The 20,342-nt window shown below is 38.1% G+C and overlaps 2 pseudogenes; both read right to left on the reverse strand.

The window, feature by feature from the left end:
* Nucleotides 1–6,355: 6,355 nt before the first annotated feature.
* On the reverse strand, nt 6,356–7,076 carry LOC101710148 (small nuclear ribonucleoprotein-associated protein N pseudogene; annotated as a pseudogene).
* Nucleotides 7,077–7,195: 119 nt separating this feature from the next.
* LOC101707290 (SNRPN upstream reading frame protein pseudogene) lies at nt 7,196–16,939 on the reverse strand (annotated as a pseudogene).
* Nucleotides 16,940–20,342: the final 3,403 nt, after the last annotated feature.

Raw genomic sequence — 20,342 nt, forward strand, 5'->3', positions numbered from 1 at the left:
AACTTGGCCAAATACATCTGAGTGCAATCTGGTTTATAAGCAAATTGTCTTACGTGTGTGTTTGTCTGTCTGTTCAATTTGTTACAAGTATGGCTGTTGTGTTTGAGCTTTTTTCCTTTTGGATTTTGAATTTTTTAAGATGTTTCCCTATAACTATAGATAAATGTCACTAAAGACATGCTTCTCCCAGGTTGCCAGATTATCCAAATAACTTCAACTAGTTTTACAAATACAGTACATATTGTTGTCTAGATATAATAACTCAGGAATCTTTTATTGGTCAAAAATAATGTGTTAACTGTTATGATCTGGCTCTCACAGGTCATCTAAAAATTTGTTAAGATACTAATGAAGACACTTGGGCTTAGGAAAACTACTGGACAGGACTCCCTTTGGTAAATAAAGGAGCAGCTGCCTGGAAAATAATTTATTCCAGCCTTTGTTCACAAAGGGGAGCCCAATAATTTCCATAGCCTTCTAGGAAATACACTGCTAAGCATATTATTGTGAGATATATATATATATAAATTGGTCATGGTCTAAGTTTTCTGTGGGAAAACAAGGTTTTATTTAAAATGTTCTTGGTACAAAACAAAATTAAATGACAAGGGGTTTCATGTAACTGATATTCATTATTATTTCATGGTGCACTAAATATTACTCATGCTTTCTGGGTGTACAGGTCTTCTCAGATATTGTTTATGGTAATGATCTTTGACTCAGGTATCTGCCTTTCTCTTACACTCCAGCCACTTTTGATAAGAGGTACATGTCAAGCCACCATGAGAAAACCAGGCAAATAGTAGTTTTCTTAAAAATTTACGTGATGTATGTTATATGTGTTACCACACTTAGGGATGTTCAGTCACCAAACAGTTAAAACAATGTCACACACTAAAATTAGAGGCTAAACATTATGAACTCCTAAGGTACATTTATAGGCCAATGTGTATGTTCTCTTTAGATGGCATCCTACTAAAGGATAACAAATAAGAGTTTTCTTTATGTCATTTAATGTTGGGATTGGATGGAGGTGTTTGACTAAAAGACTATTCCATACTAAAATGGACATGTGTTACAAAGATGTCATCATGACTGTCATGCAAATACTACATGTAGCTCTTGATCTTAAGTTTTTCTATATAATGTATAACTGCTCTCTGTTAACATTCTGTAGGGATTCAATTCAACTACTAAAATGACCATGGTTGATAAAATATATTTTAAAAGTGCTTAATGTCCAAATGAAATTATAACTGTTAAGCTCACTGCTCCTACTGAAATACTTATGTCACTGATCTTCTCTTCTGGGTATTCAGCAACTAAAGTTTGGAGATCAAAACTAGAAAGGACAGCCAATATTTTGGCACTGGCCCCTCAAGGTCAACAAAGATCCAGGACACAAAGAAACCTTTCCTACAGGATCCTACATCTTTGGTAAGTCACTCAACCTCCTGAGCAGGAAGATTGCTGGGCACCAGAGGACAATGTACTGTGTGCCAAAGGAAGGTCACAAAGAGGGAAAATTCTCCCATGCTTTCAGTGAAAGCCACGTGGTCAAGCAAAGCCATGACCCATCCTGATGGCTGACACTGACAGAGGAGCAGAGAGGGTCTATTCATGCTTCCAAATTAATTCCTGAGGAGACTCAACTGACCTTGAGAGATAGCAAGAGGTTCATACTTATTGACACAGGTCTCACTTTAACTTGGTCTTAAACACCCAGCAAAAACATAACCAAAAAGCGTATAAATAAATAATAATAAAGCTAGATATAAAAAGGGGCTCCAATCACTGACCCCTTCTGGCAGTTCCTAGCTACACCAGTAGCTGACCACAGTTATGGATCATTAGGAAAAAACTATGGTAAAATCTATAAGAGCTCAGCTAGAGTTTTAAATTTCTTGGTGAGATTTGTTCTTCAAATTGTCTCTTACCTTCTTACAGCTAACACTAGAGAGATTTATGACAAAGTATCAGACTTATACATAACCTTTATCAATGAAAGAATCTGAGCCAACAGATTACAATCACTATTACAATATCTAAAGGTAACTTTCTCCCCAACCTGCCCTTCCATTCTAGTGTCCTCACACTTAGATTATACATGCTCTAATTTCTTAAAAGGTTTGTTTATTCTTACCTAGAGGCTGCCAACTCCAAGCAGTCATACAAATGGAACCAATGACAAATGTGCTAGACTTCTTTTACCAGGATCCACCAGATCGACCTTGTAAACAGTTTATAAATGCTAAACTACATAATATAATTTCCATGCTGGATTCTGAAGTCCCCTGGACCTTCTCCTTATCCTCTTTGTGGGAGGCTATTACTAGTTCCTCCCAGTGCAAAACCTTTGTTGGCTATATTCATAGCAATCTTGCTGACCTTATTTAGCCCATGTATTCTTAACTATTGTTTTGGCTTTTGTCTCCTCCAGACTTAAAGCTATAGGGATACCAAGATGACAATGCCTGGCACCTATCGAGGGCCTTTAGTTAGACTCTGTAGAGTAACTAATTGCTGATCACAAGTATGACCCTCTTCACCTGGAAGTAGCCAGAACTGTCTTCACCCTTTGCCCCCTTACAGCAATTAGGGGTACTTCTTCAGAGGGGGAATATTATAGCTAGGTAAGTTAATTAGATATTTTGTTGGCAGGTAGACAGGGCCTCCCTTAAAGTGCCAGCCCTCCAGGACCCAACACACCAAGGAACCAACATGGAGAACAATTGAGGCACATTCACTGGTTAGCATTATAAAAAGGAAAAGAAGTACTACTTGCCCTACAGATAGATAGCAGTGATTGATATTCTAAATGGGAAATTCCTTGTATGTGACTTGTCTTCCCATTTGATCCCCATTTAATCAATATTACCTGGGTCACTGCACTTGTAATCTTATTGGTTGGTCATGGTTTTGTCCCACCCCATGCCCACCTTGTAAATTTCCATTGGGTCTTCTAGTTTTGTTCCACTTTGTACCCCCCTCACCACATGGCTTTGCTGTATAAAACATCTTTGAGAAGTGGGGTGGGTGGATAACCCACTTTCTGGTCCCCCTTCTGTCTCTCTTAGGCAGAAGCTTTCTTTCTCTCAATAAATATTTCCTACTCTTAACCTCCATTGTTCCTAGAATTCATTCTTTGATTTTAGAGAACACGACCTCACGTTTAGGTTATCTAGTAGGTTTGAGAGTTACATCTCTTCCCCTTATATCACTGGAATTCTGGATCTCCATAATATAGCATATTTAATTTTCACATACTGTACTTTCTCAGGCTAAAAACAACATGTCATTCTCTGTAATTCCTCTTACAGCCTCTACATTTGCAGGTTCTATCTCTCAAGGAGAAAACTAATTTCTCTGTGTTGTTACTCACTTGAATGAAACAATGACATTACTGCAATTTCTCCATTAAGCTTGGTACATTAACTGGTAATCACCCCAGATATTTCCCTCTCCCAATATGGTTCCTACTTCTAGATTTGTCACTTGAAAATGTAGCTCCCATCATTTCAGCTTTGTGGATAAACTATCAGGCTTCCACTATACATTGGGTGACATCGCCCAAGTAGTCTTTACTGATCTCATGTATCTCCTCTGAACACAGAACTTGATTTTCCTTCTTTCTTCTAAGTTCTAGCCATACTGCATTTCTCTCAGATATTAAAACAGGTTAAGTTTTCTCCCACCCCAGGACTTCCCTGCATTATTTCTTTTGGCCGAAAAGTTCCTTCCATCAGCTTCCTTTTATTACCCTTCAGGTATCAAGTTTCTCCAGGAAGCTCTGACCAAATGCATCACTTAATAGAAGTTTACAGTTTTTTGTAGCCTTTCTTATGTGTACAAATATTTATTTAAGAGTGTGGAAAAGGTATTTTTAATCTTTCTCATGGATGTGTCTTCAGCAGCTAGGAAAATGCCCAGAACATAATATCTACTCAAAAGAATATCAAATGTCCTTGGTATTCTTTCAAATTGCCACCATTTTCTTCAGAATTCATTATAAATACATTTCTTTTCAGGGAGTATTTGGAAAAAGATGATGAGATAAAGTGTGGTGGGGTAGGAAGAAAAAAACGGAGAGTCAAGCAATTTGTGGGATATAGAGAATATAGAGGGAGAGTGCAGAACAATGCAAGAAATGTATGCTTATGACAAGAAAACCTCCAAGAGAGTGGAGAAAATGTTAAAAGAAATGTTGATGGGGGAGGATAAGAAAAGGAATCTAAAGAACAATAACAGGGAGGTTTGAAAAGCAGAGTCAACTGATTTAAGTGACATGCTCTTTCTCTAGGAAATCTGAGCGATACCCAGAAATCAGCCTAGGAAGAAACTCAGTGTTCCAGGCGACTAACTAGAGGTTCCAGGGGTTTATGTTTCTGTTTTTTCCCCACATCTGAGACTGGAAAACTGCAGTCAGAGAAGCATAGGCTGCTCTACAGTTCAACAGGCATAAAATGCCTGACAGCTCTCTTGGGCTCACTGTGTGGACAATCAAAGCAGCCCAGCCTGCTGATGTTATCATTCCTAGCTTGGTCAGCACCATGGGTATCTGGCCTTGTGCTGTTGTGTGTGGTACTGTGCAGCAAGACTAGAAAATTTGCATTCCTCAAGTGTTTATATCCCCAAGGTGTCAATAGAGGTCATGCAGTGAACAATTAAAAAATCCCATTATCTAAAATCTCCACAAAGACAATATTTAATAGCTGCCAAAATCTGTCAGACTATAGAGTATTACTTTGTGTGTGAAAAGAAAGCAGATTTAAATGAGAATGAGTGTTTTTCAGGCACTTATTGTATAGCTGGTACTGTGTTTAAAAAAACTTTCATATTTATAGGGAAAGTACTAAATAGTACTTTGTCCAATACTAATTACATATCTTTGACTAGGTTTTGAGTCCATATTTAGCTAAATACTGTTGATATATTATATTCAGATTATAACTCAATAATAGGTATTTTAGATATCCCAAATAAATTGTTTTTAAAAAGAACACAATTGGAACACTCATACTTCCCAATTTCAAAATGTACTACAAACAAAAGTAATGAAGATAGTGTAATACCAGCATAAAGTTTAAACTTCAGATAAATAGAAGTTCCAAAGCTAGCCCCAATTCCAGAGATTCTTGGTGGGAGAGACTGCAAAATTGCATTGAGAAAGCCATGAAGAGAAGGCAAGGAGAAAAATAGTGGGCATCTCTTCTCATCAGTATACACAGTCTACCTCTGTCATAGTTATCCATATCCCACAGGTAAAGTCCTTTCATTTTGTTCTGGTATCTCCAAAGTGTTATCCAATTTCCCAAGGCTCAGAATTGCAGATCTTGGATTCTACATCAGATCCTGATATCACCCTCTTAATTCAGGGATTTCAGGTTCAAAGAAAAACTTGTCTTTACCACATCCTGCTAATCTTGCTAATACACAAAGGTGAAAGAGGAACTTGATAACCATAACAAATACTTCTATTTGTAAAGGAGCTGAATAAGATAGAGTAGGTCATGAATTTAGACCACTGTGAAGTCCTCCTGAGCAAATATTGCCAGGTGACCTATTCTGGGATTAAGAATATTTCTTGATTAGTCCCTGGTTCCTTTAGCAGGTGGTTGTTCTCGATCAGTTGTTCTCTATGATTTTGGCTTTACCTGCAGTTTCATGGCTTTACCCTCTGATACTTATTTTGTTTTCTTCCCTTCTTTCTTGCTTCTGAAGACTACACTGGAAAATATGACCTTTGAGGAATTTTCCCATTTCTTTCTTCCTTAAAGAAAGTTGCAAATCCAGAAGGCTCTGATTTTCAAATAGCCTAAAAATGGTCTGATAGCAGCTTTGGTTGTATATCTCCCTTAAAATCATTCTAGATTTTCTATGAATCTTATTTTATTTAGTTCTAATTATAAAACCAACACCTATAGTTCTTTTATATCCAATCTTCTCTCTCTAGATTTAATTACAGATATTTAGGGCTTATCAAGCCCATGTGAGATAATAGCCTTAACATACATATAACCTTTTTTTTCTAACCAAAACAGTCCACTAAGAATTAACTTCATTATTATTTTGTAATTTAAATTTATTTTTAACTATACAAAAACATAAAAATTGTACTTATTAATAGGTTACCATGTAATGTTCTAATATGTATATACAAGTAATATCTAAATCTCGTTAAATATATCTTTCTCCTGAAATAGTTAACATTCCCTTTTTTTTTTTAGTTGCTATATGCATTTATTATTAGCTATTATTAATGCAGAAAGAGGGGACAAAAAAGCTCACAAGCAACCTATACAATTTCACAAGAAGCACTGTAGGGGAAAAAATAACTGGACAGATCAACAATATCCTAGGGTCTTGGTGGATGCATTGCTGGGGGAGGTGGACCTCTAATTCCCGGTGGAGGGGGTCTCATTCCTGGAGGAGGCATGCCTATTGGTGTCCCTCGAGCAGGAGGAAGCCCAATTGGTGGGCCCATGGGTGGTCTCATACCAGGTGGAGGAGCCAAAATGCCTGGAGGTGGGGTTGCTCTGCCTGCAGGAGGGGGTGGAGTCCCCCTTCCTGGTGGGTACTGGGTTGGGGCTCCAGCAGTGCTGGCAGGTGCAGCAACAGCAGCAGCTGCCACAGTACCCCTTCCCTGTGGAGTCATCACCTGCTGGGATGGACCCCAACTCCTCGGACAGGGCCTGCTAACCCAGCAGGAGCCTGGGGAATTGGTACACCAGCTGTACACCTCTGCCAGCTGCCCTCCCAACCCCGGGACCTCCTGCAGCTCCAGCAAGTGGTACTGGAGCAATGCCAGTATCTTTAGGTGGTGGGCCTTCCACAGTCATGGATACCAAGTTCTCCCCACGCAGCAAGACCAAACCCCAAACCCGCTTTTCTTCACGTTCTGGCTGTTTTGCATTCTTTGGCTTGATCTTCCTGAACTCATCACAATCACAGAGGATCAAATTCATATGCTTGTCAAAAGCTTTAAAAGTGCCAATGAAGATCTGCCCGTCTTGCAGGATACACTGCATTCGGTAGTCAATGTGCTGCAGCATCTTGCTGCTCTTGCCCACCGTCATGATTGCTCTTCCACCAAATCCAGCCTCAGCGATAAAATTTCAGGTTCCTTAACACCTAGGGGACAGCTATAAAGGTACGATGTAGGTTCTCCTAGAGACAACCCAAGGTGTTCACAAGTTTCACAGACAGCAGGTGGAGTCTTCATGTTCCAATACTCTTTAACCACCTCTCGGGGTCTCAGCTAAGAAAGCCTGTCTCAGCTCTGCTTGGAAACCCCCCACAGGAGCTTGCTGCTGCTGAGAACGCCCCGGATACAACTGACACTCTTGGTTGCTCAAGGAGGCCGTCCTTCTACGTTTCACTTGGACCTCCACCTCTGGCACGTGCTGCTCTGTAGTTCTTCTGAGGTGTAAGCGATCCCTCTGTCATGATGAAAATCTTGCAATGAGACTCCTTTGATTCAAATTCTATGATTCGAGGCTGCACTGTTACCATGGGCAGGTTACTCAGTGTTCTCTTCAGCGTTTTCCTCCTCTGCATCCTCAGGCATTCTCCACGTGAGCCTTAACATTTCTTTACAGTGAAAATTTTCCGAATTCTTTCATCTAGCTTTTTGAAGTGCACAGAATATTTTTGTTATCTATAACAATAGCACACCGGAACTTCTTGTTCCTATGGAACTGTAACTCAGTACCCACTGATTGATACTCGCGCCAGTTCACTATTTTCCCCAGTCTCTAGTAACTACTATTGCACTCTTCACTTCTATAAGATCACATTTTTTTAGATTTCATATATGAGTGAGATTGTGCAGTATTTGTCTTTCTGTGCCTTTATTATTTCATTTAACATAATGACTTCTAGTTCCATGTCACAAATGACAAGATCTTGGTCTTTTATAGCTGAAGAGTATTCCATTGTTTACATGTGTCACAATTTTATCCCCCCCCATAAGTTTATTGGTTCATTTTAGGTATTCATTATGGTCACATTCATCATTAGGAATTTGTATTTGTACATGATATATCTTAGCTCTTGTTTTTCCCCATTCTTCATCCCTCCATTCCATCCCTCTATCCCTCCCTAATTACAAAAACTTTGTTTCTGTTTTTTCTTTCTTTTCTCCTTTTTTCTTTCCCTTCTTTCCTTTCCCCCACCCCCCTCCCTACTTTCCCTTCCCCTTTGAGACTTTTCTTCCTATTTCACATTATCTATTATACATTTTGTTCCTCATTTACACTTTCAGTTTCTCACACCAGAGAAACAATTTGGTATTTACACATGTGTGTCCTCTTTATTCACTTAAGAGGATGGCCTCAGTATGTGTCCATTTCTTATCTATTTCTCAGTTGATGGAGACTTTGGATTTTTCCATTGCTTGGCTTCATGGACACTCTTATGATGAACATGGGAGAGCAGATGTCTCTTAAACATAATTAAATAATTTCCTTTGAGATATACCCAGTAGTGGGACTGCTGGGCTATACGATAGTTGTGTTTTTAATTTTTTTTTTTTGTACCGGAGATCAAACTTGGGTTCTTGTGCTTGTGAGGCAGGCCGCAGAACCACTGAGCTAAATCTCCGGCCCTATACTTTTAATTTTTGAGGAAACATTTTTATCCATACAGAAATATTGTAAAAGATTCTGTAAGTATATACTTCATTTGATCTACTCCCTATGCCATGTTTTACATTCACAATCTTTCATGGCTAGAGAAGCTTGAGATAAAGAACAGTTTTATTTTCTAACCCAGTAAGTCCTTTCTTTTTACATTTCCTCCAAATTCTTCTTGCAAACTGGTCAGTTCTTTCTTTATATCATCTCTTTCTGTCTTTTATTATACACAGCCAGAAGCACCAGCTGTATTCTACCTAAAGTATTCTACCTAAAGTATTTTTTAACCAAATTGAAAACAGAACACAGATTTTCTACCACTACATACTCAACTCTCCATTTTTAAGGCCTTATAATAATTGTTTCACCATTTCTTTTTCAACCTTTGCATTAGCTTGTCATTTTGTCAGGTACTTCCTGCCACCTCTTTTCAAAGCCAACAGCATATATTTTAGACATTATTATGATATCATTCATCTTAGGTACTCATTTCTGTATAAATTATGTATTGCACAGTCAACCACAATGACTCCCCCAGAACTCAATGACCTAAATAGCAAGTATTTATTTAGTTCAGAAGCTTACTGATCAGGGATGGGTTTTCCTGACAGCTCACTCACATGTCTGTGGTCAGCAGGCAGATCAACTGGGGACTTTTGTATCAGTCACAGGTATCACTCTGACTGATTCTAGCTGGAATGATGAGGCCAAGCCATGTATCTCTCATTTTCAGTACATTATCTTTGGCTTGAAAGTTATCTACTAGAAATTGTCTTAAGATTTTTATTAACCATTAGTCTATTTTTTATTTATTAAGCCAGTTAAAAAATTTCAATTGTTTCTACACAATTAATATCTTTTGCCATCATCCTTAATTTTCATATCATTTTTGCTATGCATAATTATGTACTTACATATCTAGTGATCAGTAGAATTTCAATGTATAAAACACATAAAGAAAAATTTTGATCCAAATGATTTATAGATGATTTGTGTTTATCTCTTGGGCACTACCGAGATATTGATAGCAAATCTTATGGCATGCTTGGCTTATATCCCTGACATTGAGATGTTTATTGGATGTGGTAGCATCCATGTTCAGACAGTCCTTGCAAGAGCAGCAAGTGCCTGAGATGACAATATGGTCAGCATACTTAGGCTGCTAAGGCCTCCAAAGCCTGAGGCTGAGAGGAATGGAAACTTTGCAACCAAAATTCTAGTGTTTAACATCTCTAATTTTATCTCACAGTGACTCTTGAGGAAGGTATTATTATTCCTGTTTTACAGATGAGAAAACTGAGATTTAAGTACTTTATTCTGGCCAAAATTGTTGAGCTGGTAAGAGATGTGACAAGTACTCAAAGTTAGATTTGTTTTATTTAAAAAATATTTTTAGGGCCAGGGATTTAGCTCAGTGGTTCAGGCACCTGCCTCACAAGTGCAAAGACCTGAGTTCAATCCCCCATACCAAAAAAATCAAAAATTTTTTAAAGGGCTGGGGATTTAGCTCAGTGGTTATGGAGCCTGCCTCACAACCACAAAGTCCTGAGTTCAATATCTGGTATCAAAAAAATAAAAAAAAATTTAAAAAATCAGTTGCATTAGATTATTGTCTAGTAAGAGTAGAAAACATAAGATAACAAAGATCTGTATGCAGATTAGACTGAAATGGCACTTATTATGGGTTCTCTAGATGTCCCCCCAAAGCCTCATGTGGTCATAGATGGGGCTTTTCAGAGGTGGCTGGATCTAGAGTGTGTGGGGGTGAAATTAAGGGTGTGATATTGGGATTAAGTGTGCACTGCTGGGATTAAGGGTGTGTGATTACTAAACTTGTCCACTGATTGGTTTGGCGTAGTTCTGACTGGGCATAATGAGAAGGCCTACCCTGGCTGTGAGTGCTACCCACCCTAGCAGCATGTAGCATGGATAGAATATAAGCAACAGAAAGAAGACTGCTGTTGTTGCCTGCTGCTTCTTTGCTATTTCACTGCTTTGCTGACTTCTGCCAGCCATGAACTGTTTCTCCTCTGTGATTTCCCTCTGTCATACCATTCTGCCTTGGAACCAGCCAACTATGAACTGAAACATCTACAAACTGAGAGCTACAGTAAACTTTTCTTCCTTTAACTTTGGTTATCAGATGTTTTGTCTCAGCAATGAGAAAAGTAACTAACAGAATAGTCGTAATAGTTTCAAAGTTATGTCTCTGATCATAGCGAAGTTGGTGACCTTAACTAGTTCTCATTCTTTCCTTTCAAAATTTTTCTGTGCTCCCCTGTCTCTACAAATTGATAACACTAACAAGGTTCCAGTAGGCTGGATGCCTATCTATCTATCTATCTATCTATCTATCTATCTATCTATCTACCTACCTACCTACCTGTCTGTCTGTCTATGTATATCTTCTACAATATATTGCCTTAGATGTATAATAATCCAGTTGTTTGTTTTTTATTAAAATCACTTAGGAAGCTCTTGTATTCCAAATTCAAGTATAGCTTTGCTCTTTTCAGATCTGAGCATCCTCTGAATAAGGGGCTGAATTCAGCCTGGACTGGCCACTTGAGGAAATGTGTTTATGGTTCATAAGAGTCTAACAGGACAACAAAAGTAGGGTAACTAAGTGATATTTCTAGAAAATTTAAAATTAATCCAGAACCAGAGAGAAGATCCTTACACATTTTCAATTTTCAGTCTGTTTAGAAAGTTTTACACCATATTAATATGATTAATATGAACACATTGGGTCTTATTTTATTATAGCTTTGTCATTATGTCTATATAAAATGAATGTAGTGTTGATTTCTTTCAGTAAATAAAAATATGCTGACAGGAGTCAAATTCTTAATGGTTTAGAAGTTTATTTTGGGTCTCCATTTCAACAGGTTCAGTCCATGGTTGGCTAGGTTCAAGGCAAAAATGCCATGGTGGAAGGACTTGGAAGAGTAAGCTGCTTAACTCATGGCAGCCAGGAAGCAGAGACAAGGGAAAGATGGAGCCAAGAATATTAAGAATACCGTGTAACACTCCCAGCGACCCAGCTCTTCCTACCAGGCCCTACCTCCCAATAGCAAATTAAGCTATGACATCATCAGCGGATTAATCCCCTCATGAATATAGTGCTCTCCTGATCTAATCACCTTCAGAAAGCCTCACCTCTGAACACATGAGACTTTTGGGAGACATTTTCTATTTAAATCATATGATAAAGCTCTAAACTTAATACTTCTAAAACTGATTTTGCAAAATGAAGTCTCCAGCTTATTAAATATTCTTACTGTGTATATTCTGTAGAGATACAAGGGTAAAGGGCTAAGACATTTAGACAGCAGTTGTACTTTTGACCTAACCTGCCACATCATTTCTCTGCTATACATGCAAAGCAGAAGCAGAAACAGGTTTTCTATTGGTGTCCAGCCATCACCTTCGCTACATCTCTGCCACACCCTAGTGCTCCTGTATAGACATCTATACTACATCACATTCTTGTTAAGAACAGTGCTCTTTGGATCTTAACTACTGTCATTGCTTTTCAGTCTTGCTGCACTTTTTATGACTGCTATTTTTCAAATCATCCCAAATTTGAATGCAACTAATTTTCCATAGTTCCTCATTTTTCTTTTTCTTTTTTCCCATTAAGTTTATCGGCATATTTTAGGTATAAAATACAGTTGCATTCATCGTTGGGATCTTGTACCTTTACATGAGTACCTTGGTTCTTAGTTTTTTCCCCTTCACTTGGCCTCCTTTCAACCCCTCCACCCTTCCCTATTTGCAAAGACTTTTTTTTCCATTTTTTTCCTTTTCTCATATTTTTTCTTTTCCCTTTTTTCCTTTCCCCTACCCCTCCCACTTCCCCTGCTCCTTTAGACCTTTTCTTCCTGTTACACAATATCAATTATACATTTTTAAAATTACAATATCAAGATCTAAGAGACATTACCACAGATTTTACAGAATTTAAAAGGATATAGAAAGCATATTACAAAAATCTGTTTTGAAATAAATTTGACAACTTCTAAGAAGTACCTTGGAAGACAAATTAAGGAAACTAACTTTGGAGGAAATATAAAATTTGAATAGTACCTATTAAAGAAAGTATATTCCTAGCATGAAAACCTACCTATATGACAACAGCAGGCTCATATACATTTTAACTGATAAATTATATCAAACAATTAAAGCAGAAAGAAGAAGGAACACTTCTCCCCTCATTTTAGGTACTCAACATTGTGCTAATCCTAAAACTGGATAAAGATAATAGAAGAAAAATGTATGAACATAGATAGAAATTTGTTTAACAAAACAAACTATTAGAAGATAGACCTGGCAGTATGTAGAAAGTGGTTTTGTTATAGGGATGGCAGTGTTGCTTCAGCATTGGAAGATCCACCCCTAAAAGTCATCATTTTAACAGAGGAAAGGAAAAAGCCATATGATCCTGTCACTAGTTGGAGAAAAAGTATTGGACTAAATTCTACAGCTGTTCATGGTAAAAGCTATCAGGAGACTAGAAGTAGAACAGAACCTTCTCAACAGATTAAAGACATGTACTCCATGCTTCCAGTGAGAACGCCTTATATGAACGGAGAAGATACAATGCTTTCTCCTTAAGGTGGGGAACAAGGGCCGATATGTTTACTCTTTATCTGTCCATTAAACTTTGAAACCTAGGCCCCACCAAAATAGTCTGCCAATAAAATGACACAATTAGGATACGATTGGCAAGGTAGAAGCAAAATCTTTACATGTAGATGAAATGATCATCTACAGAGAAAATACTAAGAAATCTCTAGGAGCCCCTAGAACTTGTACTTGAATTTAGCAGGATTAGAAAACACAAGGTATATATAAAAATTCAGGTCTTTGTATACTTTCTATAAATGAAGAATTGGATATTGAAATTTAAAAGTTATGTAGGAGTACAAAGGACCTAGAAAAGTTAAAGACAATAAAACAACAATAAAACAAAAACAGTGTTGGAAGATGTTTAGTACTTAATTTTAAGACTTCTTCTAAAGCTACAGTCATCAAGGCAGTGCTGGTGTAAGGAAAGACATATAGATCATTAGAATAAAACAGAGAATCTAGAAATAGAACCACACATATATGGTCCACTGAGTTTTGAAAGATTATTTAACATTAGCATTTTATAGAATATAAACTCAATTCAAGAGCTGAGGAAGAGATAGTGTTTTCAGCAAATGGCACTAGAGCACCTGGTATCTGTATATAAAAAATTAACCTCAACCCTTTATTTCCATACATGAAAATAACTTGAAGGGATCTATGAACCTAAATATGAAAGCCTAAAAGTATAGAACTTTAAGAAGAAATTATAAGGGAAAATGTTTATGAATTCAGGGTAGGCGAGAACTACCTAGGATACAAAAGACATGATGTATAAAAGAAACAAATTGATAAATGAGATTCCATCAAAATTTAGAACTTTAAATGACATCATTAAAATGAAAAGTAGTCCTTAAACAGATCGTATTTACAATGCATATAACCTATGACCAGAATATATAAAGAATTCTTAGAGCTCATTAATAGACAACCCAATTAAAAAGTAGACAAAAGAAGATGATAAATAGCCAGTATAGCACAAAGAAAGGTATGCAACTCTAGAATCAGAAAAATTCTAATCAGTACAATAACAAGATTGAATTATACACTCACTAGGGAGTTGAAGTTCAAAGTTTTAAAAGCCTTGTCATGACTTTTTCTTTTTGTTGGACTCTCCCCCTTTGCATTTAATTAGTCACGCTCAATGGATTCATTCTGCTGGGTTTCCTGGGGTTGTGATCCTCATTGTCTTTTCCTAGGGTATTGTCTAAAATTTTTTGGAGTGCCAGTTTGGTATTTATGAAGTTCCTGAGGTGCTCTTCATCATGAAATTTTCTCATTTCTCCATCAATTTTGAAAGAGTTTTGCTGGGTACATTAATCTGGGTTGGAGGCTGTTTTCCTTTAGGGCTTGAAATACATCACTCCAAGCTCTTCTTGCCTTGAGGGTTTGCATTGAGAAGTGTGCTGTGATTCTGGTGGGCTTTCCTTTGTATGTGATTTGTTTCTTTTCTCTCACTGCTTGTAGAATTTTATTCTTCTGTTGGATTTCTGGAATCCTAACTATTACATGCCTATTTGTAGATTTTTTTTGATCAAGGCTAGCTGGAGTCTGATATGCCTCACTTATCTGTATGTCAAGTTCTTTTCCCCTGCTTGGGAAGTTTTCTGCTATCACTTCTGTGAACAGATTTTTTTATGTCATCTGCACTCTCTCCTGTTTCTTCATTGACCCCAATCAGTCTTACGTTATTCTTCTTTGCATCAGCTAGCAGCTGCGGGATTGATTTCTCGTGTTCCTATAAAATTTTAAAGCAATTTTTCTCTTCCTGGTCACTAATTGCAATTTTTTTCTTCTATATCTGGAATTCTATCCTCACAGTGGTTCATTCTGCTGTGCAGACTTTCGATGGAGTTTTTAATCTCCTGGAAATCTGTTTGCATCTGTTTTATGGATTCCATTTGTTTCCTATGTTGGGATTCCATCATGTTCCTCAGCGTCTCTATTTTTTTAAATCTGCGTCCTCTCTAGATTTATTAATCATGTCTTGCACCATGAGCACAATCTTTGCTGTTATCTGAGTAGTTATTTCTGATTTCATTTTTCCCAGATCCTCTTTTGTTGCCAGTTCAGAGAGTCCAGGTGGTTGAGTATCAGAGTGTTCCATCTCGTTTCCCTTTGGGGTTGCTGTAGGTGATCTGGAAGTCTGTTTTTGAGGCTTCTTTATGTGTCTTCTCATTTCCACATGAGGGGGGTGCTTCTGGCGCCCACGCGGCTCACCTTCTCTGCCCTAGGAGCTTGGGATGGCAGCAAGGGAGCTTCCTTCAGGGTGCTGGGACTGGTTCACCTTCTCTGCCCTAGGAGCTTGGGATGGTGGTGGGGGAGCTTCCTTCTGGGTGCTGGCACTAGCTCACCTTCTCTGCAGTTCCTCATTTTTCAAACTCCTTAGAATAGCAGATAAATTCTTTAGGAATATAAGTACCCTTATGCATCTTCTCACATGCATCTGCATATATTCCAGGTCAACTTGTCACTCTTCCTTTTAACTTCTATGCTTTAATATTTATTATCCCTGTCTTAGTTACTTTCTCATCACTGAGACACAATACTTGGTACCCATAATTTAAAAGAAGAAAAATTTACTTTGGCTGACAGTTTGGAGAGTTTCAGTCCATGGTTGGCTGGCTCCAAGGCAGGGTGGCCTGGAAAAAGGGCACCACAGGGAAGAAAGAGCTCAAAGCCTGACAGGAAGGAAGTAGAGTGGGATCAAGGGAAGAGGAGGGATATATATTGTTGCACACCAACACTGACCCACCTCTTCCCACCAGGCTTTACCTCCCAATATAACTCCCAGTTACAAAATCTTCTCCCAGCTATATAATCCACTGATGAGGATCACATCCCCATGTAGCAATCACCTTCCAAAAGACCCACCTGTGAGTGCATGAGGCTTTGGGGGACACTTAGATATAAACCATAACATTCTGTCCCTGACTCCCAAAAGACTCATGCACATCTCTTTGTGCAAAATGAGTTTAGTCCATCTCTAAGAGTTGCCAAAGTTCCAACAGTTTCAGCATTACTGAAAAGTCCAAGTACAAAGTTTCTGAGCTTTAAATCAAACCCTTAGCTGTGAGTCCCTGTAAAAATGAAAATAAAGTTAAATATTTCTGACATACAATAGCACAGGATAAACATTTACATTCCAAAAGTACAAATAAGGGGATAGAAAGGAATGGGACCAAAGAAAGACTGAAATCCAACAGGGCCAACATTAAATCTTACAGTTCCATGTCCAACACCTAGGGGAATTTGTAGTGAAATGTGAACTCCAAAGGGCTTGGATGTCTTCCCCCCATGGGACTGCAAGTGGTTGTAGCCCTAATGGCTTCTCTCTTGGGTCTCTTTTCTCCTTCCTTGCAGTTTTCCTCAGACATTCCACATTCCTGGCTTTCCCAACATCATGGTGTCTACAGTGTCTACATTGCACTTGCTTCACACTCACAGCTTCATAAACTGTTTTCTCAGGGGCACACTGCCTGGTCTCTCAGGCCTTCTTCTGAAGTCTGAGTGGAAGCTTCCTGATCCCTCAAGTCTTGCACTCTTCGTGCACCTAAAACCAGTGTCACATGGATAATGCCAAGGTCTGCTGCCAGTTGGAGCAGGAGCTGAGCCCTTTTGCAACTTGCTGGTGGTTGCAGAGGCTTCTGAGTGCTGAGCATGGTAAATCCCATTCTGAGGATCAATTTCCTTTCCTTGGGCTGCCACCATTCTGGAGCATGGTGTCCTAAGGCTCTCTTCTCAAAGCAAAATCTTTCACCTTTGGAATTTCCAGCCTGCACACGGTGGAGTCCTTCTGGCTCTTGTAGTGCTTTCAGAACATTTTTCCATTGTTCTGTTCCAAAATACTTGGCTTTTTAATCCTAATTTTTTCAGCAACCAAGTTCTTCTCTGCTGCACTTTGTGGTTCCCACCCAACTGGAGCTTCCTTTCTGGGCCAATAATAATTTAAATTAAATAATTTTGCTGAGCTGTTTCTTCTTGATTCTCACATAGCACTGGCTAGAACCCTAATAGCAGCAGCCATGCCACCGCCTAAACATTAAACTGCCTTGAAATTTCTTCTGGCAGATGAATCAGTCCACTGCCCTTAATCTCAGTCTCCTGAAAAGTCTCAAGACATAAGCAAAATGCAGAAAAAATTTCTGCCACAGCATAACACACATGACCTGAAGTCCAACTGCCAATGGAGTCCTTCCCACCTGAGACTTCTTGGGCCTGGTCTTTTCCAGCTGCATTGCAGTGAACATTCTGTTCTTCTCAGCTCCAACCAGAATCTCTCATCAAGCCCAGGTAACAGCATCTAGGACTACTTCTCCAGCTATTACCTCAAAACCTTTCCAAACTCCCCTTGTAAGCTAGTTCCAAAGGCTTCTAAATCACATGATCAGGTAGCAGCACAGCAATAACCCCACTTCTCTGGTACCAAAATCTATCTTAGTTATATTTTCATTGCTGAGACACAATACCTGGCACCCAAAACTTGAAGGAGGAAAAGTTTATTTTGGCTCACAGTTCATCGAGGTTTCAATCCATAGTCATCTGGCCTTAAGAAAAGGTGGCACGGCAGAGGAGAAATGGCTCATGGCATGGCAAGCAGGAAGCAAAGTGGGATCAAAGGAGAAGATGGGATATATACCTTTCACAATGACCCACTAGGTTTTTACCTCCCAACATCACACCCAGCTATAAACTCATTGGTGGATTAATCCACCAAAGAATATCACACCTCCATGAACTGATCTCCTTCCAAAAGCCCTTCCTATGAGTGCGTGAGGCTTTGAAGGGACATATTGATGTAAACCATAACTGTCTGCTATGATGTAAATACATTCTTCCCTGGTCTTAGAGTTCTGGACATCAGAAATTGAAAATAGGCCTCACTAGGCCTAAATCACCATGTCCACAGGTTGCCTTCCTTCTGGACGCTCCAAGGAAAAATCTGTTTCTTGAGTTCTCCTGCATTACTTGATTCATGGAATAGACAGATTTCTTCCTCCATCCTCACAGCCAAGAGTGTGACATCTTCAAGGCATTCCCTCTGACTCTGACCTCCTTTTTTGCTGGTAAGGACCTTTGAGGTTACACTGGCCCCACCCAAATATGCACGGTGGACTTCATTTCAAGGTTCTTAACTTAATGACATTTTTCCTCTAGAATAAAATATTTACAGGTTTCTAGAATTAGGATATAGACATCTGTCAGGGAGGGCATTATTCTGTCCCCCATAATACCCTTTGGGAAAATTTCCTCCACCTATTATAATTTTGATTCCATTTTATTTATTTTAATTAAAAAGTCAATGTATTATAAAAATTCATTTATTTTAATTCTTACAAAGGTGACAAGGGATGTAGATTTACTATTTTGTACCTCATAGTACTTATATCCTCCTTTTTAGTTCTCAAATGCTTCCCAAATTAACTTTTAGTTTTACAATTCGATGTTCTTACAATTATAGTCCATATATATTATATATGCAAAATAGATCACTTGTAAGGTCAGCTTCAATTGAAATGATGATGTTACAGAAATCTCAGAAAGAAATACACAGAGAGACACAGAATTCGGATAAAATAATAAAATTTCTCCTCGCGAGAGGGCAGGAATGCCAGAAACCAGTCTGGTCCGTATCTGTGCCCCCTTTGTTCTGCATTTCCCTTTTTATATCGTTTTTAGCCATTATCTCATCCCTAGTGGTATTTGATGTGTAAATACAGTTCCAGTTCCTATTTACAAGTCACAGACAGGAGATAGGTACATATACATTGTAAATTCACCCTGGCATGGTAACTTTGTTAAATTAATGAAGTTACTGGTTAAAGAGTCAGATAACTAGCACCTTAAACAAGGAGTTAGGGGAAAAGCAAATCTTAAAAGAACACATTGCTTATTTTGCTTCTGCAACTACCTTAATATTCAATCTATTAAGTTATCTAAAACTTTTCTGTATCAATGAGAAGGAATTTAACATGTGGTCACTATCATATTTTATTGTTTATTCATGATAAATTATAAGATTATTTTAAAACCTTGAAGATAGAAGGTATTTGTTACTAAGGCAAAATTTCAAGGACAATAAAATATTCAGAGCTTAACATGATAAAACTGAGGAACCTCTTGAAGTTGTTCTATCTCCTGGGGAAATGGATACACGTGTTTAGAAATCAGGCTCTATAGCAGCACAGTGACCAAGAATTCACCAGAGATACAGCAGAGCCAGGGCCTCACAACATCTGTGCAGCCCATCAATATTTGCTCTTACCCATAACTAGATATAAATCCAGGCTCCAGAGTGGAGCTTTTCAAACATATATTGTTTTATGCCACTTAAATCTAGTAAAAAATGTCTTTTAGAATATTTATCTTATCCAACTTAGCAAAAATGTTATGTTTCATGTACATAGTCATTCTAGGCATAGTTTTTAAATACTAGAAGACATATGTGTGTGTGTGTGTGTGTATATATATATATATATATATATATATATATATATATATTTGAAAACTATTTGTTTTTAAAGTGAAACTGACTTTGTGACTGTCTGGGGATTGCTCATAGATACCAGGTAGTGGCTGGCAGGCTGAAAGTCTAAGGACTCCTGCTAGGGTCTGTGGTTAAGTTTCTATACCTCATTTTCCTACAGCTGCTACCACCAAGCAAAGCTAAACCACAAGGTTAAAGGGAAGTCTAGAAACATACAGACTTTTAACCATCACCTTTGTATATGACAGTGGATCAACTGGCTTTCTTTATCTGTGGGCTATTGATCTTTTACAGGCTCATTAGATTATTTCATACTGTTAGCTCTGTTTCTTTTATTTCAAATGGAAGTTTCATGAGTTCTAAAGGGAACTGAGCTGATATAAAACAAAAACAAGAACAAAAAATAAATTAGATTTTTTAACATTTAGGTTCTCAGGCCTACGGTAATTACTAATTTCATGTTGTCAGTTTTCTGTTGCTATAACACAATACCTGATAATAAGATAATTTAAAAGGAGGAAAGCCTTACTTTGTCTGGCAGTTTTGGGGGGTTTGGTCCATGGTTACTTGACCCTGTTGCTCTGGGCCTG

This window comes from Heterocephalus glaber, unplaced genomic scaffold (assembly GCF_053883595.1).
Source record: "Heterocephalus glaber isolate CG9 unplaced genomic scaffold, H.glaber_assembly_v1.0 deba00001600, whole genome shotgun sequence".
Lineage (NCBI taxonomy): Eukaryota > Metazoa > Chordata > Mammalia > Rodentia > Bathyergidae > Heterocephalus > Heterocephalus glaber.